This window comes from Phodopus roborovskii, unplaced genomic scaffold (genome assembly GCF_943737965.1).
Source record: "Phodopus roborovskii unplaced genomic scaffold, PHOROB, whole genome shotgun sequence".
Taxonomy (NCBI): domain Eukaryota; kingdom Metazoa; phylum Chordata; class Mammalia; order Rodentia; family Cricetidae; genus Phodopus; species Phodopus roborovskii.
In genome coordinates, this window is record NW_026126679.1 from 5,768 (window position 1) to 32,948 (window position 27,181).

Here is a 27,181-nt window from a genome sequence, read left to right on the forward strand (position 1 = left end):
ATTATCTAGTGTCCTATTTTAATAATCAAATAACAACATAATCAGAGGATGAAATGGTCTGCCATACGCCACACAATTGAGCCTCAGTTAACTCCCACATGATTGTTGAAACTCCCAGGTTTATCCCTTATTTAATCGGAGAGCAGAGTAGTAACATGTTTAAATGCTGAACTCTCATTGGGTATGCAGGGTTTTTTATCAGATATCACATATTTAATGTTGGACGGCTGCCTCAAAAGAGATGGAATGAAATCCAACAATCCCTAAGTCTACACCAACAAATGGATTATTACCTTCCTAATTGAAGTGACAATGGAAAACTCACCTTTTGATGAATAATTGTGAGTCTTATTATCATATAATCCATTATATTACTCTTAGAGAGAGAGAACTTCATAAACAGAATTCTTGAACGGTTTCTCCACGGACTATTTTCTCTCATATTAGGTAATCTTGAATTGGGTAACCAGTAAAAACTGTAGGCAAACTTCCAGTGATATGGCTATGACTGACTGAGGCGTAATTACATCTGTCATTAAAAATTTTAATGGATAGTGTTGTTGGGAGATTGTAGTGTGCCATAACACTTTATTTGCTGCTCCCTGGTCCTTGGCCAATGTTACCAGGATATAGAATGCAATCAGGGTTCCAGGCAATATTTATGATCCAACATTCTGTCACATTCTAGAGCACCTTCACATGCTAAAATTAGCATACCCAACCTTTGACCAACCTTAACCTCACAGATTACTGATTTTCTCTGAAAAACAAAAACAAAGCAGGGCCCTTGGTTTTTTTTTTTTTTTTTTTTTTTTTTTTTGAATTACAAATATTTACGAGTCTCTTAAGGTACAACATGCCTATAGTAATATAAGCATGAAAACGAAAGCATCATTATGCCATTCAAGTACATTGATGAGTATTTCCACCTATTTTTATGCTTTAATTTTCTCATTTCCAGAATGGAAACAACACAATCTGATTGCCTCTACCACAATCCCTCCTCTTTATTGAAAATAAAATAAACTTCTCTTCATTCTCTAACTTTTAGAGGAGCTTGATCCCATGGTGTCTCAGAGTTGTTTAGATTTGCATTTGGCTGATGACTAAGGATTGTGAGCACTGTCTTATTATTCTTTCAGTCATTTTGGATTCCTAATTGATAGTTCTCTATTTAGTCCTGTACCCTGCTTTCTAATATGGTTATTTAGAGTTATTTATTGTTGGTGGTATGCATGTTATCAGCACGACCTAGTTCATAAAATAGGATTCTCTGATCATGAGATTATCAAATGATTCAGTTTTGAAATCGGTGTTGACAGTGTCCTTTATGGTCACTTCTGTTGTAAACTCTCAGAAAATTAGGATGCGAAATATTACAGTTTTTTAAAATCTTTTAATCATTCGATTGTTAAAAAATATTATTACATAATCAGTAATCACTAGATAACCCAGTGTCCCTCATTCTCTGTGCACTGCTTCTGGTACCAACCTCCTGTATGTGTCAATCACACACCAGCCAAACCCACAATGGATGACACCATCATTATTTATGTAACAAAATAATTAAAGAATTGTATAGTCCTGCATACTTAACTCATAAGATGGAGCTAAACCCAGCGACAGTCAAGGAAGTATTAATAAAATAATTAAATCATGCCAAACGATTAACTCCCAGGGAGCATGGCCAGACTCCAGTCATGAAGTACAACATCTTCATCGATTTAAATGATTAATATATAAGGAAAAATAATTGAACAATGACATGGTAGTGCATACTTAAATCCCACATGGAGAAGTTTGAGACTCTTCTCCACCGTGCCTGCCTTAGTGAAGTCTTTGTACTTCTCTGAGGGCACCATGGAATCTTCTGACACAATCATCCAGCATTCCTAGTGCTCTGCTGATGCAGAGATCATCAAGAATCAGCTCTATTCATGTCCACAACTTTTCTACCCTTGTTTCGGACAGATATTTGCACACTATGGTAATCGATGATGTCATTGTCTGCCATTTAAATAACTTAAATAATTAAATAAGTGAGTAATAGCTGACTGTCATAATAAAAAGGTGATGTAGTAGTTAAGTGTCAGGGGAGAATGGCCAGACTGCAGTCATGAAGGATGTCATCATTGACAACTGAAACAATTAATCGTAAAATGTGATGATATGGCATATTAACTCCACAAGAGGGAATTTTATATGACTCTTCACGGAATAGAGGATAACTGGTATACTTGACTATACAAATATTTACATTATCTTGGGTCTTAACACTAACGGTCAATTCAAATACTTTAATTATGTAATTAGATGATCTGTCACACTTGACCTCACAAGGTGACACCAAATTCCAGGTGTCACTGATGATATCATCATTGCTTTATATAACTAAATAATCAAATAATGAGCTGATGTGACACCATCCACTTCCCTAAGGTGGCTCCAAACCAGACTTGTGAACAATGATGTCATCATTAATTTATATAATTTAATTACATAATTAATATTTAGATGGTCTAAAGTACTTGATTCCCCTTTGTGGAACAATAACCCACTGATCATGGATAATCTAATGTCCTATTTTAATAATTAAATAATAATATAATCAGAGGATGAAATGGTCTGCCATACTCACACAAGATTTCTCCAACTTCACCCCATAAGTTTGTGTGAAACTCCCCAGTTCATGGCTTATTTACTCACCTAATTGAGTAGTAAAATGTGTAGATGCTGAAATGTCATTGTGTATGCAGGCTTTTAGAACATATCACACATTTGATGTTGGACAGCTGACTCAAAAGAGATGAACTGCATTCCATAATCCCTATGTCTACCCTAACACATGGATTATCACCAACCTGATGGCAGTTACTCAAGGAACACTCAACTTTTGAGGAGTAATTGTGAGTCTTATTATCTTTTAATCCATAGTTTTACTTCTTAGAAGAGAGAGCATCCATAAACAGAAGTATTTGAACCGTTCATCCACAGACTGTATTCTCTGGATATTAGGTAATGTTGAATTGGGTAACCAGTATTAGCGCTAGGCCAACTTCCAGATATTTGGCGTGACTTGGTTAGGGAATCAAATGCTGCCATTAAAAGTTTTAGGAGATAGTTATCTTTGGGAGATTGTGATGTCCTATGATAACACTTTATCGAAGCTGCTCTCTGGTCCTTGGCCCATGATATCAGGATACAGAATGAGGCAGGGTTGCCCGGCAACATTTATGATCCAACATTCTGTCACAATCTAGTGCACCTCCACACGATAAAAATTAGCATACTCACCCATCGACTAACCTTACAGCCTCACTGATTTTCTCACAAAAACAAAGAGGGATCTTTTTTTTTTTTTGAATTGTACATATTTACCAGTCTCTTAAGCTACAACATCCCTATAATGATATAAACATGAAAACTAAAGCATCATTATGCCATTCAACCACAATGATGAGTATTTCAACCTATTTTCCATGCTTCAATTTTCTCATTTCCAGAATGCAAACAATACCATTAATCACCTCACCAGAATCATTTCCCAAGTGTTGAAAATACATTAAATTCCCTTCATTTAGAGCATCTTGTTCTCATTGTTTCTCAGAGTTGTTTTATTTGCACTTGGTTGATGATTAAGGTTTTTGAGTACTGTCTTATGGTCCTTTAAATCACTTAAGATTCCTCAATTGATAATTCTCTATTGAACCTTTTATCCCAACCTCTAATATGCTTATTTGGAGTTATTTGGAGTTGGAGGTGTTTCATGTTATCAGCCCGACAGAGTTCATTAGATAAGATTCTCTGATCATGAGATTATTAAATTATTCATTTTTTAAAATCGGTGTTGACTGTGTCCTTCTAGGTCAGCTCTATCGCAACCTCTCAGAAACTGATGATGCTAAATAATACAATATTTTTTCAATCGCTTAATCATTCGATCTTTGAAAATCTATTATTACTTATCAGTAATCACTTCATAACCCAGTGTTCCTCATTCTCTGGGCACTGCTTCTGGTACTCAGTCTCCTGCTGTGTCAATCACAGTGAGGCCAAATCCATAATGGCACACGATTAATTTCCAGGAGGAATAAACAGACTTCTGTCTGAATGACAACATCTTCATCAATTTAAATAAATAGTATGTAATGAAATGTAATTGAATAATATGGTGCTGCATAATTAAACCGATATGGAGAAGTCAACCCTTCTCTTCATGGAATAATGATGTATTTAAAAAACTTAACTTGATAATTAGTTAGTTGGTGCTTAATATTAACTCTACAAGTTGGTACCAAACTTGTAAAACTATGGCTGATATAATGATCTGTTTCAATAGTTAAATAATCAAGCAATGAGATGATTTACATCATCAACTCCCAACAACTGACTCCAAAAGGGACCTATGGTCCATAACATCACCTTTATTTTAAATACTTATTGAAATGAGAATTTTTATTTCATTTCCTAGTATTACAGTTAAATAAGTATTGTAGTATTAGATGATGCGATGGTCTGGCATGATTGACTCCTACAACGAAGCTGAAAACTCGAGCATCATTGAATAAATAATAACAGATTTTCATAAATATATGAATAAAAATTCAACAAGTGGATGATGTTTTACACGTGACCCCTATGATATTGCTCATGACTAAAGAGTTCATTGAGTATTTAATCACATATTTGAACAAAAAATGAATGAATAATGAGATAATATCTCATACTTCACCCCTAGAGGGATAACAAAATTATATCACCATTGATATAAATAAATAAATAATGAAATCACCGGAGACAATAGACCGCCATCTTTAACAAATGGTGCTGGCACATTGGATGAGGGTGTGTAGAAGACTGCAGATAGACCCATGTGTCGCCATGCAAAACTCAAGTTCAAATGGATAAATGTCCTCAACATCAATCCAGCCACCTTGAACCTCTTAGTAGAAAAAGTAGGAGGTGCCATTGAACAAATAGATTATTTTCCAGAGATAGATACATGTTATGTTAGAAATATTTGTGTTTATGGATCTCCTTTGTGGGTGAAGTGAATTCTCTCTGGGAAGTCATATTAATGCTAGAAAGATGCAATTTCATCATGTTAGAAGAATGTTTATGAGACAATCTCTTGTGTTGATGTAAGTGGAATTGGCTGTATGCTGTTGCTCTCCAAAGCAATGGCCTTGCTGCCTTCTGTACTTACCTTCAAAATTCTTAAATTATTGTAACAGCTAAGAGATTTAAATTTTCCATTAGAGTCTAGTAGCCAACTATCCAGTGCAGTCACAGGAAAAGCATTTGCATGTGGAGCATTGCTTCTTCCTTCAGACCAAAATATGGAAAATTGTTTACACTGCACTGATGGGAGATGTCATCCTGTATATGTTTCTCATACTGTTAATAAATAAAGCACTGTTGGCCAATAGGAAAGGAAGATAGGAGGGACTAGGAGACAAGGAGGAAATAGGAAGTAGGGAGAAGGAGTCAGCATGGAGAGACCAGATGCCTACCTAACTCCCTGGTAAGACCACGTGAAAATACATAGAAATGGGTTAATAATTAAGAGATAGCTAGCCAACAAGAAACTAGCACCTGGCCAATAGCTTTGTATCAAATACAGAGTCACTATTTGTTATTTGGGGCTGATATGGGGTGGGACAAGACCAGGCATCGGGCACAAAAACTGTACTGCTAGGCAATGCATGAGGATTCAGGGTAAGCAACCAGGTGCAGGGGTCACCACTATGAAAACTACATGACTGTGGTAGGAGAGTGGTTTTGTAATTTCCCAGCATGTTTTAATCTGTCATGTGTTTGAACACAGACCAGTGTACATAGTTTACAGTTTGTGAAGGTTGAGATGAAAGGCAGGATCGCTTCTGTGGCTAGCGTTGCCTAAGCAGTAACTAAACCACATTGACTAAGTCAATAGTCAGCCACAAAGCTAGGTTACTAGTTAGCCACAGTCACTATGTCTCTAGTTAGCCACACACAATATATCAGTACTTACTCACCCATACTAAGTCATTAGTCAGCCACACATCTAATTCACCAGCAGCTACAAACACCAAGAAATTAGTCAACCAGACACACAGAGCTAGTAGTTAGCCATTCACCTATGTATTTCATGTATTTAGTCAGCTACACACCTAAGTCACTAGTTATCCACACATACTAAATCTGTAGTTACACACACACACTATGTCACTAGTTAGACACATACAAAGTCTGTCTAAAAGACAAACAGCTCACACTAAGGTGGCCCCAGGACTTGGGAATCAGGCCCTTAATCCCAGCAGTAGGGATTTCTAGATAGGACTGACACGCGTGGGAGAGAGAACTAGGAGAAAGTGAAGGGAGGAGAGGAAAGCACGGGACTAGGAAGATTGAGTCAGGGAGGAATAGATGAGAGGAGAGAGAGAGAGACCATAAAAGAGGGAGCCATTATAGGCTTGAAGAGAAAACTGACACTAGAGAAATGCCCAGAGACCTACAAGAATGACTCCAACTAACAATTTAAGCAACAGTGGAAAGGCTACCATAAATGTCTTTCCCTATAATGAGATTGACGACTAAGTTAGAGGAGACAGAAGAGCTTGCAGTGAGATGATGTTGTTTGAGCAATTAGTCTGAGGATCAAGAGATAGCAGTCAATCTGAGTAGGCAGTGAGGACAGGAGCACATGGCTTGTCTGAGAATAGGTAGAGAAAAGAACGCTAGTAGCCAGATGCTCTAAATCTGTGACACTTCAGTTTTCACCTTCCCCTCCCCTTACCTTACTGTGAGTGTTTATTATTAAGATCTATTAGAACTTGTGCTGGAAGTGATGTCTCTCTGTGGAGGTGTGATATTTCAAAGTGAATAGAGGTAAAATTTTGAATTATTAAAATATGTTAACTTTGTTTTTCGAAAATTGCATTGGTATCTTTTTAATGTTTTTAATTTTTAAAAATTTATTTATACTTATCAAAAAGTTCCCTCCAACTTACCCCCACCCTCCTTCCCGCCCCAACTTCCCGGGCCCCCAGCCACTCTCCCCTCCCATGCAACCGACACTATACACGTAGGTGGATGCCTTCCAGAAGGGTCATCTAAATCCTTCAAGCCATCTTAAGTAGTCACTAAAATGTCTCTCCTGTCTCAAGGTCAATGGAGAATCCCTCCATGGGGATTTTCCCCCAATGTCTTTTTGCAACAGGAATAGTACTTGGTCCCACACTCTGAAGACCCTTAGACTGCACAGTCCTTTTAGCTGAGACCCATGTTCAGGGGTCTGTGTCAGTCCCATGTTTGATTCCCAGCTATAAGTCTGCAGCCCCATTAGCTCCCCTCCTTGTTCAGGTCATCTGTGTCTATGTGTTTCTGCAGTGTGGCCTTGTCCTCCCTCTCTGCATCTGGATTCCATTGGGCTCAGTGTTTAGTTGTGCATGTTGCTTCTGTTTCCATCAGCTACTAGATGAGGGCTCCATGATGGCGGATAAGTTAGTCGTTGATCTCATTGTCAGCGAAGGCAATTTATGGTAGCCTTTACACTGTTGCTCAAATTGTTTGTTGGGGTCAGTCTTGTAAGTCTCTGGACATTTCTCTAGGTTCAGTTTCCTCTTCTAACCTATAATGGCTCCCTTTTTAATAGTCTCTATCTTTCTTCTCCTCTTGTAGCTATCCTCTTTTTTCTTCTCTTCTTCTCAAGTCTATTCCTCCCGTGACCAAATCTTCCTAGTATAATGTTTTTTACTCTCCTACTTTTTTTCCTTTTGCTAGCTCAATGTTCATTTACTACCCCCATCCCATATGCTCTGGGGAATGTGTCACTTCCTGTTTCTGTCAGTGATCTTATAAGAAACTTTAGAATCCTCCTTGTATCCTAGTTTCTCTGGCAGTGTGATTTGTACGGTGGTTATCTTTTGCACTATGTCTAAAATCCACATATGAATGAAAACATACCATTTGTATCTTTCTGTGACTGGGATACCTCATTCAGGATGGTTTCTTCAAGTTCCATCCACTTGTTTCCATCCACAAGATTTCATTGTTCCCCCCAGCACCACCACCACAGAGTAGTATTTCATTGTGTAAATGTGGCACATCTCCTTTATACATACTTCAGTTGATGGGCATCTAAGTTGCTTCCATGTTCTTGCTATTATAAATAATATTGCTATGAATATATGTGAGCACAAGTCTTGGTTCCATGGATGTGGATCATTTGGGTATGTGCATAAGAGGTAGGTTACTGGATCCTGTGGTAGACTGATTCCCATTATCCTGAGGAACAGCCATGCTAGTCTCCAAAATGGCTCTTCAAGTTTACAGATCCACCTGCAAAGCATAAGTTGTCATTGCTGTTTCTAATTTTAGCCATTCTGACGGGAGTATGATGGTATCTTAAAGTTGTTTTAATTTGTATTTCCTTGTTAGCCAATGATATTGAACACTTTCTTAAGGGTATTTAATCATTTCCTATTTAGATTTCTCTTTCAGTTCTATACCCCATTTTCATAGAGTTATTTGGTGTTTTGTTGACTAGTTTCTTGAGTTCTTTGTATATTTTGGAGCTCAGCCCTTTGTCGGATGTAGGATTGGTGAAAATCTTTTCCAAATCTGTAGGCTGCCATTGGTCCTGTCCACTGTGTTCTTTGCCTCAGAGAAACTTCTAAGTTTCAATAGGTCCCATTCATTATTTGTTGATCTCAGTGTCTATGCTTCTGGAGTTATTGTCAGGAAACAGTCTCCTGTACCAATTAGTTCAAGAGTACCTCTAATTTTTTTTTTTCCTAAGAGGTTCAGTGTGGATGGATTCATGGAGGGATCCATTTGTACTTCTGTTTTGTACATGGCTATAGACATAGATCTATCTTCAGTGTTCTATATACCATCATCCATTTGTACCAGCACCACTTGTTGAAGATGCTTTCCTTAACCCATTGTACACTTTTAGCTGTTTTGTCAAAAGTCAGGTGCTCATATATGTGTGGGATAATACCAAGATTTTCTATTAAATTTCATTGAGCTACTTGTCTATCTTTGTGCTAATACAAGGCTCTTTTCAGAACTATAGCTCTGTAGTAGATCTTAAAGTCAGGGATGATGATGATTCGTGAAGTTCCTGTATTATACAGATTGTTTTGGCTATTCTTGTTCTTTTGTTCTTCAATATAAAGTTGATTATTATCTTTTTCAAGGTCAGTGAAGAATTGTGCTGGCATTTTAATAGATATTGAATTGAAACTGTAGATTGCCATTGAGAAAATTGCCATTTTTACTATGTTTATTCTACCTATCCATGAGATTGGGAGATCTTTACATTTTCTGGTGTTTTCTTTAATTTCTTTTGTAAATACACAAATTATTATTATATAGGTCTTTCACTTGTTTGATAAGTGTTACCCAAAGGTAGTTTATGTTGTTTGTGGCTATTGTACAGGGTGATGTTTCTCTGATTTCTTTATTAGCCCCTTTGTTGTCTGAATATAGAATGGCTACATTTTTTTTAGTTTATCTTCTATGCTTATACATTGCTGAATGTGTTTTTCAGCTGTAGGGAGTACCATGGTAGAGTTTTCTGGTTGCTTATGTAAACTATCATATCTTCTGAAAATAGAGAAAGATTGAGTTCTTCCTCTCAATTTGTATCCTCTTGATATCCTTTTCTTGTCTTATTTCTTTAGCTAGCACTTCAAATACAATAATGAAGATATATGGAGACAGAGGGCAGCCTAGTCTTGTACTGATTTTAGAGGAATTGCCTTATGCTTCTCTACATTCAGCTTGATATTTTCTCTGTGTTTACTACATATTGCTTTCATTATGTTTATATAAATTCCTGTTATCCCTGATCTCTACAAGACCTTTAACATGATAGGATGTTGAATATTGTCAAAGGTTTTTTCTACATCTAGAGAGATGATCATGTGATTTTTCATTTTTAGTTTGTTTATATAGTGGTATATTTGAAATATTTTCATATGTGAAGCCATCCCTGCTACCCAAGGATGAAGCCTACTTGATCATAGTAGATGATTTTTCCGATACGCTCCTGGATTTGGTTTTCCCATATTTTCTTGAGTATTTTTGCATCAATGTGCAGGAGGGATGTTTTCTGTAATTTTCTCTTAGTTGTGTATTTGTGTGAATGGGTATCAAGGTGATTGTAGCCTCAAAAAGTGTTTTGTAATGAAACTTCTGTTTCTATTGTGTGGAACAGTTTCAAGATTATTAATATTAGCTCTTCCATGAATTTTCTGTAGAATTCTTCACTGAAGAAGACATCTGGCTCTGGGATATTTTTTATGTTGGAAGGCTTTCTAAGATTGCTCCTACTTTGTTAGTTGATATAGGTCAATATAAGTTGGTTGTCTAGTCTTGATTTAATTATGTTAAGTAAGAGTTATCCAGAAATTTGTTCATATCCTTTGAATTTTCAAATTTTGTGGAGTATTAGTTTTCAAAATATAACATGAAAATTGCCTGGATTTCCTCAGTGTCTACTGTTCTGTACCCCTTTTTGTTTCTGATTTTCTTAATTTCCATTTTCTCTCTTTGCTTTTTGTTTAGTTTGGATAAAGGTTTGTCTCCCTTGTTAATTTTCTGAAAAAAAAAAAAGCAACTTGTTATTGCATTGATTTTTTTTTTTTGTATCGTATTCCTGCTTTCTACTTTATTGTTTTCAGCCCAAAAATTGATAATGGGGCCTACTCCTGAGGGTTAAATTTGCTTCGTTTGTGTCCTAAGGTTTTCAGTTGTATTGTTAATTCCTCTAATGTGTCTCTCATCCATTTTCTTCATATGAGAACTGATTGCAATCAACTTCCTTCTTAGCAGTGATTTCAAGGTGTCCCATGAATTCATGTATGTTGTATCCATAACCTCATTGCATTTTAGGAATTCCGTAATTTCTTTATTTCTTCTTAGACCCAAGTATGTTGAAATAAAGCATTATTCAGTTTCCATGAGTATGTAGGGTTTCTGTGATTTGTTGTTGTATTTATTGAATTCCCATTATAAATCATGGTGGTCTGATAAGGTACAGGGTAATATTCAAATGTTTTTGTATCAGGTGAGGATTTTTATGTTGCCTAGTATATGGTCAATTTCAGAGAATGTTCCATGTGGAGCAGAGAAGAAGTTATATTCTTTTTGTTTGGATGGAATGTTCAATAAGTGTCTGTGAAACACAATTGAGACATAACTTCTGTTAGTTCTCTTGTTTCTTTGTAAAGTTTCTGACTTGTGGTCCTGTCTAGTGGTGAGAGTGGGGTGTTGATGTCTCCCCACTCTAAGTGTGTGTGGTTTTATGTGAGGTTTGAGTTTTTATACCATTGCTTTTACGAATGTGGGTGAGTTTGTATTTGGTGCATAGAGGTTCAGAATTGAGGTTTTGTGCTTAGGATTTCTCCTGTGATGAATACAAAATGACTTTTTTCATCTCTTTTTATTTATTTTGGTTTGAAGTCTAATTTGTTAGGTATTAAGATAGCCAAACCTGCTTGCTTCTTGGGTCCAGTTGATTGGAAGATCTTTTCCAAGCCCTTTACCCTGAGTAACATCTATCTTTGAAGCTTAGATTTGTTTCTTGTGTGCAGCAGAAGGATGGAATTTGTTTCCGTATTCATTCTGTTAGGATTTCTCTATTTATTAGTGAGATAATACCATTAACATTGAGGGAAAGTAAGGGACATTGTTGGTTAATTATTTTTGCTTATGATTTGATGTTGGCAGTGGTATTGTGTATATATTTACTCTGCTTTCCCCTTGGATTCTTTTTGAAGTTAGATTATCTATTTCCTATGGGTTTTTGAGCTGTGGACATGCCACAGGCAGAGCATGATATGGAGCCAATCCAGAGAATTTCCAGGTTAGGGTGTGGGGGGAATTTCACGCAAATTTTTCCCAGACTCACTCTAGCAGAATCCTGGCAATGGGGGTCATAGATCCTGGTACACAGAGTTTCAAGTGGTTCCTGCACGGATAGGCAGATATAGCCAGGGCCTGATATTCTCCTTCTGAATCCTCTCTAGCAGAGGCCCAGTGATGGGGGGCAAACATCCAGCACCATGGACTCAGGATGGTGGCAATGATATGTGGATCTAGCTGGGGCCTGGCATTCTTCAAGTGAGGCCTCTAGCTAATGATGGTATCTGATTTTCTAGCTTTTTTCTTTTTAATATTTATTTATTTTTTGAGACCCCATTTTTTTTTTGTGACTCTGCTGCTTGTACCACAACTATATCTTGTATACCATGCTTGTCTTGAACTCACAGAGATAGGCTTCCATCTGCCTCCTGAACACTAGTGTTAAATGCATGTGCCACCACCACCCAGCTATTGGCATCTTTTTAAATATGTTCTTTAAACACATTACTGCTTGTATCTCTGTGCTGCTGCTCTCCTATGTTTCTTAGATTTTACTTATTCCATTCCTTTTGTCAAGTGATGTTTATTATTGATTTCTGAGTTGAGCAAAGTTTTTTGTATCTTTGGGTTGTCTTATGCTGTATAATTGAGAATTGTTTTGAACTCCCAATCCTGCTTCTCACGTACAGTGCTGGGAAGAAAAACCTACACTTCCTTCCTGCCTGGCCCTTGACTGGTAAGTGAGAAGGAAAATAGACCAGAAAATGAGTGAACTCCCAAGATCTCTGATTAGTGTGGGGACTTATATATGAAGAGGGATTTGTGCAAGGATTGAGTTCATGACCCACTTGGATACTAGTGGAGTCACAGTGCAGAAAGGGAGAGGAAGGATATAAGCTGAGATTTCCTCCTTCAATGATAGTTGAGGTGAGCAATGTGGAATCAGTTAATCATTCCTACATAATCCATAATTTTCCCGGTGGGCAGTTTCTTGGAATCCCCAGATGAGGGCTATCAAGAATCTGGATAGAGGAGAGACCTTATCATGAATACAAATTGCTATAGTTAAAGTATTCAGCCAAAACGGGTCTGGGTGAACTATTGTGGACTATGTAACAGGGCTGATATTTTTTGTGGTTTTGGATGTACAGTCTCAGAGAAAAGGTTTGAAAAATCCTTGCTGTGCTCTATTGAAACCACATGGAGCTATGCTTATTAGGCCCATGGACACTGTGGCCTTAGTAAGTAATGTTAATGGGATTGCTTGTTTTCCCCCCTGTACTCCACGCTTGAGTAGCCTTCTGAGGTTGTCCTATCGAATGGTAAATCCTGCTGACTTTTTAGAAGTCTATCGTTTGCTTCCATTTTCCCATAGATGTAGTATACAAGAAGCTATTCCTGATGAGAAGCTTACTTAGAATAACACATGGATTAACCAAAACTCCCTGCACCAGCTTTAATCGTTTCTTTGTTCTGCCTTCCCTACTTTTCTCATCTTCTAATACTTCTCCCTCCAGATCTGCTGTTCGAAGTTACTCCTGTACTATGAAATATTATGGTGCTATCTTTTCTGTTGAAAGCTTACATTGCCTTACTGGCTCGACTTGCAGTATCTGTCTCCTAAGACAACTAAGGCTATTTATTATTGCACCAATAAACTCTGTCTCCAAAAAAAAAAAAAAAAAAAAAAAAAAAAATAACAACAAAAATAACCATCTGTTGTAGGTTCTTTCCTTTTTGATCATTACCAGAAATGAACACAATTTGTCTATACAGACATATTTCTTTACTTATTTATTAAGTCTGTGGCAATGTCCTTATGTCCTCTTGATTATCCCTGCTTAAACTACATGATTGGATGTCCTCAGTGGAATTTTTGGGACCAAGCTTCTTAAAAACTTTATTTTTGGATACCAATTATTTATACGGATATGTTTAATAAACAGAACTCATTAATTTGTAACATTGCTCATTAAATTAAAATATAATTCTCTGAACGATGGCAGAATATTACCCCCATTTGCATAGAGAAATCTAGACCATGTGGTGTCTCTCTTTGAAACAAATATCAGTCACTGCAGGGTCAGAAGCAGAACAGTTTAGGCATCCTTTTGAGTTAATTTTGTAAGAGTCTGTGTGTATAAGTTCTGAACACATAGAGTCATCGGTAGCCTGGGTAACATTACACAAAAATCTCAGGTTATGTGGATGAATTTTTCTTTGTTTTTTTTTTTTTTTTTTTTTTTTTTGACAAAATGTTGATGGTGTTTTCCCCTCTTATTTTTTTTTTCTCTTCCTCCCCTTTGTTCTTTCCCTAATATTGTACACCTCTAGATCACTGCATGGTTGTTGTAGGTGTAGAAGCCATGCTGTATCAATATATGTACTATATGGTTTTCATAATCCTATTGGGATTCTAACTGGTTCCCATTTGCATGAATCTTTGTAATCAGATATCATTTTATAGGGTGTTAGAAATTTAGTTTGCACTGTATTTGAGTCATGTTGCAAATTTTTCTTATACAGAATATGCATACTAATGCATCATGTTCTCAATGATTATAGTTTAATTTTTATTTATGTACTCTGTTTTATTCTTGTTATTTTCAATCTGGAAATCACATTTACTGTTTTGCTCAGCACATATTCTACTTGGGGATGACCTGAGTAAGATTCCAAAACCCAAAATTCTAGGCTCAATACAAGGTCACCTCCAGATGCAGGGTATCTGACAATCTCTACTATGGTATGTAATAATTACATAAGGGAAACATCTTTCACACACAATCCAAATATATAAAAACTGGGAACAAATTTGTTTTCAAAATCTTTGTTACTGAAGCTGAAAGACCCGCTGAGGGAGTGGACACTCACACCCCAACTCAGGAAAGGTAGTCCCGCCAAATCACTCATAAGAAGCTGTCTTGATGAAAAAGCATGAGGTCTTTTATATTCCAGTGCACTGGGGTCCACAGCCATAGTCCTTGTGGGGTAGAGGACTGGGAAACCTGGGTACAGGGTTCATACAGCTTTTATAGGGTTACAAAAAGCCCACACATTAAAAACCAATCATCTCATAGCATCCAGTGCAGACCAATCAATTTGAACTATTCAAGCCTGGGGTTAGCCCAGGAAGTCTGCCTTCGCTAGGGCTTCTGGGTAGTGTGACAAGGTTTATTTCCTGTTCTCATTCACTCACAGGTGCTGTCGATAAACCACCTTGTTGTAAACAGTCAAGAATGACCTTTTGCCTTCTCACTGCTAGGGGGCAGAGCCTAGGAAATATTAGGCTAAGTTTTTCCATCATTACAAAGCAACAATGAGAGCAAAACCAGTCTCTTTTTGTGGATGATTCTAATAAAATTTGTTTCTATTTTAATTTTTTCAAATTTGTTTTCATTTTACATACCAATCCCTCCTTCGCACTCTTCTTCCCCAACTACTCTCCCTTCCTTGCAACTTTTAATAGTCAGAGAGGGTAAGGCTCTCATTCAGGAGTCAACAAAGTCCAGCATACAAATCTGACGAAGAACCAAGCCTCTCTATCTTTTATCTCAACTGAGAAAGGTATCCCTCTATAAGGTGTGAGCTCCAAAAACACTGTTCAAGCAACTGGGTTGGGTACTGGTTTCACTGCAAGGGCCCCCTAACAGATCAAGTCACCTAAGTGTCAACCACATTCAAAGGGTACAGTTTATTGCCTTGAAGGTGCCCTAGCTGTCACTCCATACTCTGTGAGTTCCCACTAGTTATAGTAGGTGTGGTGTGTCCTTGTTGGAGAGGGCTTTCCCTGTTAGAGGAAGCATATCATGGTAGAGTCAGGCATTGATGTTTCTTATTCTCAGAATGATGCACAGTGTGTCAGACAAGCCCTGTTACCTCTGAGTCATGCTGTAAGGACTCTAACCTCTAGGACTGCAGCAGCCTCCATGCTGACATGTCCCCTGCCATAACAGAACCTCTGAAATTTTAAGTGTGACACTTCAATTAAATATTTTCCTTGTAAGTGTTACTCTGACCCTGCTGTGTCTTTACACAGCAATGAAAACCTAACAAAGACAGAAGTTGGTTCCAGGACCTGGGTTATTTCTATGATAGAATCTCCCTATCATGCAATTTATTTCTGATGTGTTCTCAGTAGTGTTGTTCTGTTAGCTTGCCTCTCCCTTTATGTCTGTTTATTGAGATTTCTTTCTCAGGGTATATGCAACTTAAATGGCCAAAGAAATGGTGCATATGGACTACTAATTCAGTTTACTTCTAATGTGACTGGGTGAATGTATCATAATGTTCATGTGTAAAATAAGTGAGGGAAACACCAAGGATTATATGACTATATTGTCAAAGAAGTTTACATTTACAATGTATTATACTTCTTTGTGTTATTTTAGGATGCAGTGACCTATGACGATGTGCACATCCACTTTACTGAGGAATTGTGGGCTTTGCTAAATCCTTCTCAGAAGTGTCTCTACAAAAATGTGATGCTGGTCACCTACAGGAATCTCGCTGCTACAGGTAAGAATGAATTTTCCTTCACGTTTTAAAATAAGGGACCAATTGTTTCTTGATTATTGACACTATTCTGTAATTTGATTAAGAAAAGGGAAAATTGGGTGAGTGAGGCATGGTTCTAAGGTTCATTGAAGTTATTACTTAAATTTTGTACAATTTGCAAGAATACATCATATATTATCTCTTATTTCAGACTACATTTGGGATAACCACAATACGAAGGATCATTGTCAAACTTCTAGAAGACACAGAAGGTAAATTTTCATGTGCAAATTTATGCAAATTTGGCTCTGCAGATATTTTAATGTATCCTGGAAATTTTTTTGAAGAGTCACACTTAAAAAATTAAAATATTAAGAAGAACAACAGTGAAAATAAGTGTAGCTTAAAGTGATGATTGTCATTTTCTCACAAAACCCTGTACCTCAGTGAAAGGTAGCTCTTCTGTGTTTGCAAGGCATTTGTGTAAAATGAGAAGGAAACTATGTCTTAACAGATATCACCCTTTGAATTATAGCACCCGGATATCTATTCTGTAGATATGCCAGTCTGTTTAGTTCCATTCTATTCAGATATTTTAAACAGTATACATGTTGCATAGGTGATAAGTATATGTCCAAGAGCTCCTAAGAAAAAAGTCTGTAGTTAAGCAGGCATTACTTATCTATTTGTGACTTTGCTATGGATATTGAAAAGGTCAGTTTATGAGTGTCAAGAAGGTTGTCACGAAGAAACCTTAAAGTTGATTTAAAGAAAGTCAAAGTGTGAACGCTATGTGGAAACCTTTTATTTGTTTTCTTAGTTTCATAAACATATCATATGTAGAGCCGTGTAGTTGTGGCCCATACCTTTAATTCCAACATTCATGATCAAGAGTAAGGTGGATCCCTTAAGGTTGTGATCAACCCAGTCTACAAAGTGAGTTCCAGGATAGCTAGGTTTACACAGAGACATTCTGTATTAGAAAATGTAGGGAAAAAAGTTATTTAGTTTATTCTAAATACAAGCCAAGTGAATTTAGAATGTAGAAAGACACAACGTACCCTCTTATGACAGCAAGAAGAAATGAAAGATATTTAGTAGTCCCCACTTTGAGGATATGTGTTGAGTGTGAAACAACTTTCAAATTTATCAGTATTCCTAAGTCATCTGAAAGATACCATCAATTTACACTGTAGTAAACCCATATGACCGTTGTAATATGTGAATTCTTACATTTGTACTGGTATATTTAGCCAATGTAGTATGATTTCTATGAATTAAAAAATGATAAATAGTATAAATATGGCAAATCTCTGAGTCATTTCAATTTTTTCAATTATGTGGGAGATTTTATGTAAATAGATGCAATAATTGAGGGCCATGAAGTAAAGCTCTTACTCTGAATCCACAGGTATCTTCAATGAAAACAAAACAATACCACATTAAAGAAGCATTATGAATGTATAACTCAAGATCTGATTCTTGTTTACAATTAGGCCAAATTACAACTTTATTTTATACATGTAGAAAGTTTCTTTAGTTTCATGCATGTGAGAAAGTTTTACATATGCTAATTATCTTTGCAGGAATCAAAGAAGCCATAAGGGAGTGAATCCTATGAATATACACAATGAATGTGTGAAAAACTTTGTGGGTTACAGGCATCTTCAATGGCTTGAAAAAAATTCATACTGGAGAGAAACCATATAGAAGTCCAGAGTGTGGTGAAGTCTTTGCATGTCACAATTTCCTTCTTCTCAGTGACAGAGCACACATGGAAAAAAAAAAAAAAAAAAAACTCCTATGAATGTAGTCAATGTGGTAAAACATTTGCAAGATATACTATGCTTAAAAGACATATTAGAACATATACTGGAGGGAAAACACAAGACTATAATCTATGTGGCAAATGTTTTTCACAATACAGTTATATAGTATGTCATAAAAGAACACATATTGGAGAGAAACCCTATGTGTGTAACCAATGTGGTAGGGCATTTTCACGAGTTAGTACGCTACAATCTCATCATAGAACACATACTGGAGAGAAACCCTATGTATGTAATCAATGTGGTAGAGCGTTTTCACTGCAGGAATCTCCAGTCTCATCATAGAACACATACTGGTATGGAGAGAAACCCATGTATGTAATCAATGTGGTAGGGCATTTGCAAGTAATGGTCATCTTAAAAGACATATAAGAACACATACTGGAGAGAAACCCTATATATGTAATCAACGTGGTAGAGTATGGTAGATCTTTCAGATGGATTGCTATCTCTAATCCCAATCCTTCATGCTTACTTTCTTTTACATGGAATAATTAATGCTGCAGGAAAACTTTGAAAACTTTAAGACCCTCAACACAATGGTTACAGGATTGAGTACTGATTAGAGAAAAATATTCAAATATGGAAATCTGTTTGGAGATTTGATTTAATTTTAATTATGTGATGTCATTGTGTGAGTTGGTGATTGTTCATTGTTTTTCACAAGAAGGTTATACCCTTGAGTATTCCTGTATGAGGAACTATGTTATCAGAAAACTGACATAGGTTATGGCAATGAATTTGCCATAATTTTGTTCATCCACATTTCTAAACCTGTATGTATTTTAAATCCCGCTTTATCATGTTGATATCAGGTAATAGGGAAGAAATCATGGAAGAGGAAACCTATATCCTGTAAATAATTTTTTGAACATGTTAGGCATTATACATCACTTTAGTCTTTTTTTAGTTATGAATGCCCATCCTTACCTTGGTTTCCTTTTTTTTTTTTAATTTTTATTTCATTTTATTTTATATAACAAAGTCCAATTAAATGAAAACAAACATTTAAACACAATATTTGGGAATGTGGATGTCGTTCTTTCCAAACTACTTCCTGCTGGTAAGAGGCGCTGTCATGGGGGATTCGAAGAAGATTCAGAAGTCCTGGCTGTGGTCTGTAGGGCTACTTTGTCCAGCTGTGCTGAATGTAGGATCCCCTTGTATTCTGTTTCAGACAGTCTGGCGTGATCAAACTACATTAGTCTGGTAGGAATCCACATCTTTTCATTTTCTATGTAAACAAAAATAGAAATGCTTTTCCCCAGTAACATGTTCTTCAACTAAAATTTTGGAGTCAAAGCATTTTTTAATATAATTTATTATTTTACATGTCGATCCCAGTTGCCTCTCTCTCCCTCCCTCCCTTCACCCTTCCCTCCCTTCCTCCTTCCTTCCCTCCCTTTTACCTTCTCTGCCCTCTCACATACACACTAAACACCCTCTCCTCCCTCCCCCCACCCCAATTCCATATGTAGGGGAATGCCATCCAGTTGGGGTCATGTAGATCTGACAGGTCATGTGAAGTAGGGACTAGGGCTTCTCTCCCTGTCTCTAGATTAAGGCAGTTATCCCTCCATGGGGGATATGTTCGCAAAGTCCTTTGTGCACCAGGGATACATCCTGGCTGCACTGTCTGAGGTCTCTTTGACTGCTCAGTCGTCTGACTGAGACCCATATTCAGGGGGTTCTGAGTCAGTCCCATGCTGGCTTCTCAGCTATCAGTCTAGTGGCCGTTAGCTCCTCCTTGTTCAGGTAAGCTGTCAGTATGTGTTTCTGCCGGAAGGTCTTGTGCTCTCCATCTACATCTGGGTTCTAGTTCGACTCAGTGTTTATGTATGGGTGCTTGATCCTGTTTTCAACAGGCATTAGTTGAGGGCTCCCTGGATAAGTTAGTTGTTGATCTCACTCTCTGGGAAAGGCATTTATGATAACCTTTCCACGTAAACTCAACTTGTTAGTTGGGAGCAGTCTTATGGTTCTCTCGACCTTTCTTTGTGTTCAATTTTATCTTCAAACCAATATTGGCTCCCTCTTTCATGTTCTCTCTCTCTGTATCTGTCTGTCTCTCTCTTTTTCCTATCTTCTATTCCTAACCAGGCTCAATATTCCTGGTCGCACATGTTTTCCTTTCCTCCCCCTCATTTTCTCCTACTTCTCTCTCCATTAGCTGTCTTCCCCCACTTCACCTGAGCTCTGGGGGACTTGTCCCTTCCCAGTTCTGTGAGGGACTTTATATGAATCTCTTAGAATACACCTTGTATCCTAGTTCATCTGGTGATGTGAATTATAGGCTGGTGATCCTTTGATGTAGGTCTAAAATCCATATATGAGTGAGTACATACTGTGTTCCTCTTTTTGTGACTGGGTTACCTCATTCAGGATAGTTTCTTCAAGTGCCATCCACTTGCCTGCACATTTCAAGATACCATTATTTTTTTCTGCAGAGTAGTATTCCATTGTGTAGATGTGCCACATCTTCTTTAACCATTGTTCAATTAAGGGGCATCTAGGTTGCTTCCAGGTTCTTGCTATTACACATAGTGCTGCTATGAACATAGTTGAACAGATGTCCTTGTTGCATGGATGTGAATCCTTTGGGTATATGCCTAAGAGGGGGATTGCTGGGTCCTGTGGTAAACTAATTCCCATTTTCCTGAGGAACCGCCATACTGATCTCCAAAATGGCTTTATGAGTTTGCACTCCCACCAGCAGTTGAGGAATGTTCCCCTTTCTCCACATCCTCTCCAACATGAGTCATCATTGGTGTTTCTAATTTTAGCCATTCTGGCAGGGGTAAGATGGTATCTCAAGGTTGTTTTGATTTGCATTTCCCTGATAGCTAAGGATGTGGAGCATTTTCTTAAGTGTCTTTCAGCCTTTTTGAATTCCTCTATTGAGAATTCTTTCTTCAGTTCTGCACCCCATTTTTTAATAGGGTTATTTGTTGTTTTGTTGGCTAGCTTCTTGAGTTCTTTGAATATTTTGGAGATCAGCCCTTTGTCGGATATAGCATTGGTGAAAATCTTTTCCCAGTCTGTGGGCTGCCATTTGGTCTTGTCGACTGTGTCCTTTGCCTTACAGAAGCTTCTAAGTTTGAAGAGGTCCCATTTATTAACTGTTTCTTTCAGTGTCTGTGCCCCTGGAGTTATATTCAAGAAGCGGTCTCCTATACCAATTTGTTCAAGGGTACCTCCTACATTCTCTTCTAAGAGGTTCAATGTGGCTGGATTGATGTTGAGGTCTTTGATCCATTTGGACTTGAGTTTTGTGCATGGTGACAGACATGGGTCTATCTGCAGTCTTCTACACACCCTCATCCTTTTGTGCCAGCACCATTTGTTGAAGATACTGTCCATGCCCCGTTGTATAATTTTAGCTGTTTTGTCGAAAATCAGGTGTTCATAGGTGCGTGGGTTAAATCAGGATTTTCAATTCCATTCCATTGGTCTTCCTGTCTATTTTTATGCCAATACCAGGCTGTTTTCAGAACTATAGCTCTGTAGTAAAGCTTAAAGTAAGGAATGGTGATGCCTCCTGAAGTTCTTTTATTGTATAGGGTTGTTTTGGCTATCCTGGGTCTTTTGTTTTTCCATATAAAGTTGATTATTATCCTTTCAAGGTCGGTGAAGAATTGTGGTGGGATTTTAATGGGGATTGCATTGAATCTGTAGATTGCTTTTGGTAAGATTGCCATTTTTACTATGTTTATCCTACCTAACCAAGAACATGGGAGGTCTTTCCATTTTCTGGTATCTTCTTTAATTTCTTTCTTTAGAGTCACAAAATTCTTATTATATAGGTAAAAGACAGATTTCTTAAGACATCCTAATGAGTGGGAAATTTTCTTTCATAATACTGCTGATGCTGCTGATTTAAGAACTGCTTCATACACGCCAGTAGCCAATTTTCATGATCATAATAGGTATTATGTCAGTGCAAAAATTGAGCTGGAACACATCAAATTTTCAACAGAAGAAAGTTCTCTGTGGCATCAGAAATCAGAAGGCTGTGCCTGATAAACTAATCACTATTAAAAAAAAAAAAAAAAAAAAAAAAAAAAAAAAAAAAACTAGCACAATCCTCATGAACTTACTTGATGCTACTTCCTTACATTTAACCATCAACTTTGATTATGCACAAAGCATGATCAAAAACAATGAGGTTATTTTCCTTGCCAAAGTTCATTTTGTATAAATAAGTTGCATCTTGCATCAGCATTTATTCTCAAACTCTCAGGTTCTGTAAGAACTAAGAACATATAATTGTAGGGTACTCCTCCATTATCTGCACACTGTTTCCACGACACTAACACATATAACTTAGCAATAAAAACACATGATACAAGTGATCTATATGCAGGAATTCCAGCAAGTTAAACAAACAGAATAGCTGCCATAAAACTGTAGCTATTTCCTACCAAGGGTAGGCTTCAAGACCCATTGAGTTAACATTCAAATCTCATATCCATAGCTTCATTCAAACTTTTGTTATCATTTGTACTGGCAGCTAAAGATGTCATTACTGGGGACCCTGTGACATTGATAACACTGGTACTGGTACTTGTGTTGCACACAGCATTGCTGGTCACATTAACACCCAATGTGAGTCTGCTCTGCTCCAAGGCCTACACTGGCACAGCAAATGCCTCCAGCTTCTTCTCCCCATTGGCTGGGTAGGAGTTCTGGCAGCCTTCAGCATCTGCAATGAATGCAGTCTTTCTGGCTAGAGTGACAATGTCAGTACTGGCTGCTGCATGTAAGATTACCTGGATTTTGCATAGCATGCCCACATTTACATCCTTTCTTTCCCTGGGGCTTTTTGCACACAGACTTGGTAGGACTTCCTGGAATAACATGATGACTAAGAATCTTTGCCTTTCCTGCCTAGTCTTTTTAAAGAATACCTGGCTTGGATTTAGAGTGGGATTTCTTGGATCCATGTTCATGACAATTTTTCATGCTTTTAGTAGATAAAAGTACAGTTTTGGTGGTCTTGGGTGTTGTACCTCAATTGGAAACAGTAGCTATAGGTTAAAGGAAGATTTTCCTTTCATGCTTCACTGTCTCAGGAGCAGATGCCCCAAGGGTTGTGCCTCTGATTATGGTAGAAATTGGAAGTGGCTGAACTTTTTCACTGTATCTTTCATATCTGGTTCTTTTTCGATTCAACTTTGCTACCTTTGAAGTTGCTGCTGTACATGATAACACATGGGGTATAGGGCTGGTAGACATAGAAATATTATGGCTAAGAGATTTGGAAGAAAGCTGCAAAAAAGGTTCACTGGATACAGTGGATTCCAAATTTGGATGCAAATTAGGACATCGAACCTCTGTATTTGAAAGTTTCTAAACTGCGGATTACTTTCTCATCACTCAGCAAAAGAGAGTCACCAGGTTTTGGCTCTTTACAGAAACTCCAGATATCAATACTTGTGGAGAACAAATCAGTGGCTACCGTGTCACAGACAGGTGACAGGCTCTCATACAGATCCTCAGTTTTTATATCAACAGTATTACACATGTCGATCATATTTGGATGTTCGGGTTCGGGGGATATTTATACCAAATCTATCTATTGAAGCCCTTTGTAAGTAGGCAAACCATTGACAACAGAACTGCCAATAGCAATGCTGAGGGCACTTTCAGACTTTGGAGATAAATTAGCATGGGGATCTGCTATGGGTTCTGAGGTTGAAGGTAAAGGGGACTGTGTCAAACACAGAGTGAAGGATGAGTCTGAAGGTTTCTCTATGTCCTCATAAAACAACGATCCTTCATTGAGTAAAGCTAAAGTATCAAAAGAACAATCAACTGTTTGTCTTATGTCCTGTGCCAGTCTTGTCTGGGTTATATATTCACATAGTTTCTTGTAGCAGTTTACCAGGATGCTTAACTGCTTGTTTCCCTCAAAGTGCTCATAGTCTATGCACTAGCTACATGAAGTTTTCATTATCATTTTCTTGCCTTTACATATTTTGCAGACATATTGTTGACAGGTGGATTTGGTGGGTGCAATAGGATCTTGTAGCAAATGTCCACAAACACAGCAAGAGAGAGACTGTCGCAAGTAAGGAAGGATCCTGATAATCTCTTGAAATGCCTTGGGGTCTCCAGGGTCATGGTTGAACATTAGGCGATTGGTGGAAATGTAGAGAGCAGTAGCATTCATGGGGTTCATTACAAACCCTTGGACACAAATGGCTCTCAGTTGAAAAGAAATTCCAGATGCAAGTTTCTAAGCAGCCAGGGAACGATTGTGAGTTTACAACTATTAGGAGAAATCTGAGCAGAACCACTGGCCAAAGCAGCAACCAAAATCCATCAAGTGTGTGAAGCTAAAGCATCCTCCCACACATGGGGCCTCAGTGCCCCTCCTCTGTCCCTTAGTCGAGCAGAACAAAGAGAGAGGAAACTAGTGAGCAATCAGCTATGGAGTTCAACCAAGGTAGCCACAGATTGTATGATCTGGCCTGGAATGGCACTTGGTTTAGCCCTGCAACTCTCCTGGTGGCCTGGGCTCGAGCAGCATATCTGGCCACAGAGGCACCATTGGATGGAGCTGTAAGCAACGGTATGGACCAGATAATTTCCAGGAGCACCCGTATCTCCAGCCATGGGCCCTTACTCCATTGCAGCACCTTCACAGAGGCAGTGGTATGACAAGGACTACCATGCAGGAGTCTAGTGCCAGGAGTTTAGGCAGTGGTGGGTGTGTCTGCTGTAATCTTGCAATGCTAGATATGGGGTCCATTCTGTGCCTCATGCAGCAGGAAGGAGGCCCCTACCAAAAAGGGGGAGACCCAGGAGGAAATGTGCAAGCCCAAGGTTTTATGAGTGGGCAGAAAACAGGCCCAGCAAAGCAGTGGCTGCACCACTCATTCCTAGGTTGCAAACTCAGAATCACCAGCACTAGTGCAGGCCACTCACAGCCCCAGCCCACTCACAGCCCTGCCATCTTTTCAGCACAGCACTGATGACTCATCCCAGCTCTACTGCCACTGCCACTGTCTGTTGAGCCATGGCTTAGGCGAGTTCACCACACCATGCCACCACCACAGCCCAGCAAACAGGCCTTCTGCAGTCCCCTCCCTTGGGCCTGGCTGCCCTCACCTTCACTTCATGCACAGCTCTACTTCATTTGGGCACATACTGCTCTGTTTGTGATGGATGGTGCAGTGCTTCAGGCCCACCTGGTATCCTAGAACAGAGCATGCTCAGTTCAAGACTCAAGCTCACTCTGCTCTTCCCCAGGTGCTCTCAAATACTCTCTCTCCTAGGTTGTATGGGTTTTGGTTGATTAGTAAGAAGGTACATTGTCCCTTTGCTTGGGCTGTCCCTGTAGTGCACTGTGGTGTAGGGCCCAGGGTCCCAGGGGGCCTCCCTATGTCTCGCCACCTTGATATCATTAACTCAAGGGGCAGAGACACTGTCATCCTTGAGACTCTGATGTGGCTATCCCTAGCTAGCATGTGCACAGCATGCTTTCAATCTCTCCACACCACCCCTCCAGCTTCCTTTCCATCCGCTTCCCCTTTCACCTGATTTGTCTCTAAAAGCCCCCTCCATGCCCTCCTGGAGCTACCGACTGGCTCATGTCATGTGCAACACACCCCTCACCTCTCGTTAATATAGCCTTTCGCCATTAATAGTGCACTTTGACAGTCCATTTAGAAAACCCTACAAACACATTAGCCCATGCACACTATCGCCCCCCTGCCTCGCTGCGACCCCTTCCCCCACGCACAACCCCCCCTATATAAAAATGAGCACACTACGCATGACCTGATCTCCACTTCTGGCTCCTTGAACAGGGCATGCTCAGTGCAATTGTCAAGCTCTCTCTGCTCCTCCCACACATGCTCTCAAATTCACTCTCCAAGGTTGTGTGGGTTTTGGTGGATCTCGATAGGAAGGCACATTGTCCCTTCTCTTGGGCTGTCCCTGTAGTGCACTGTGGTGCAGGGCCTGGGGTCCCAGCCAGGCCCCACTGCTGTGGGAGAGAGGAATCTCTGGATAATAGACCAATAGAGTCTAACACAATTGAGGCAGTCATCAAAACCCACCCAACCAAAAAAAGCCCTGGGCAAGATGGCTGCAGTGCAGACTTCTACCAGAAATCCAAAGAGCGAATACCAATATTCCTCAATTGTTCCACAAAATAGGAACAGAAGGCTCATTACCAAACTCTATGAGGACACAAGTACCTAGGTACCCAAGACACAAAAAGATACAAATAAGGAAGAGAACTACAGACTAATATCCCTCATGAACACGAATGAAAAACTCCTCAATAAAATACTAGCAAATCAAATCCAGGCACCCATGAGGGAAATCATCCACAATGACAAAGGAGGCTTCATTCCTGCATTGCAGGGATGGTTTATCATGTCACGCCCAACCTCAATCAACAAGGAAGACGCAACTCAGGGGAGATCTTCTTCTAGTAGTTTAATCATGTTCCTTGAACATGCTTCTTCTAACTCCGGTGAAACAGAGTTAAACCCCTTGCGCTAAACAACTCTAGTGACCAATGTGGACCCTGCAGATAGGCTGCTCTTATAGGGAAGCAGGCAAGCTGAGCAGGCTTAGCCAAATAAGGACTTGTTTATGACAGAGAGTGCTCACCATCTGGAAGGTGGAAGGGGGAAGCCAGCGCCATCTTTAAGGCGTGGCACTTCACAGCTCTCTACATTATCATTTGAAAATCTATCAATGTGATCAACCACATAAACAAACTGAAAAAGAAAAACCACATGATCATCTTACTGGATGCTGAAAAAGCCTTTGACAAAATTCAACCCCGTTTCATGATAAAGGTCTTGGAGAGACAGGAATAAACAAGTAAACCAACAGCCAACATCAAACAGAATGCAGAGAAACTTAAGGTGATTCCTCTAAAATCAGGAACAAGATGAGTCTGTTCTCTGTACATAGCACTTCAATAATGTACTTGAAGTTCTTGCAAAAGGAGTCAAACAACAATAGGAGATCAACAG

General features: G+C 38.6%; 1 pseudogene; it reads right to left on the reverse strand.

Moving 5' to 3' along the window:
* Window positions 1–22,630: 22,630 nt before the first annotated feature.
* LOC127214157 (E3 ubiquitin-protein ligase MSL2-like) lies at window positions 22,631–24,363 on the reverse strand (annotated as a pseudogene).
* Window positions 24,364–27,181: the final 2,818 nt, after the last annotated feature.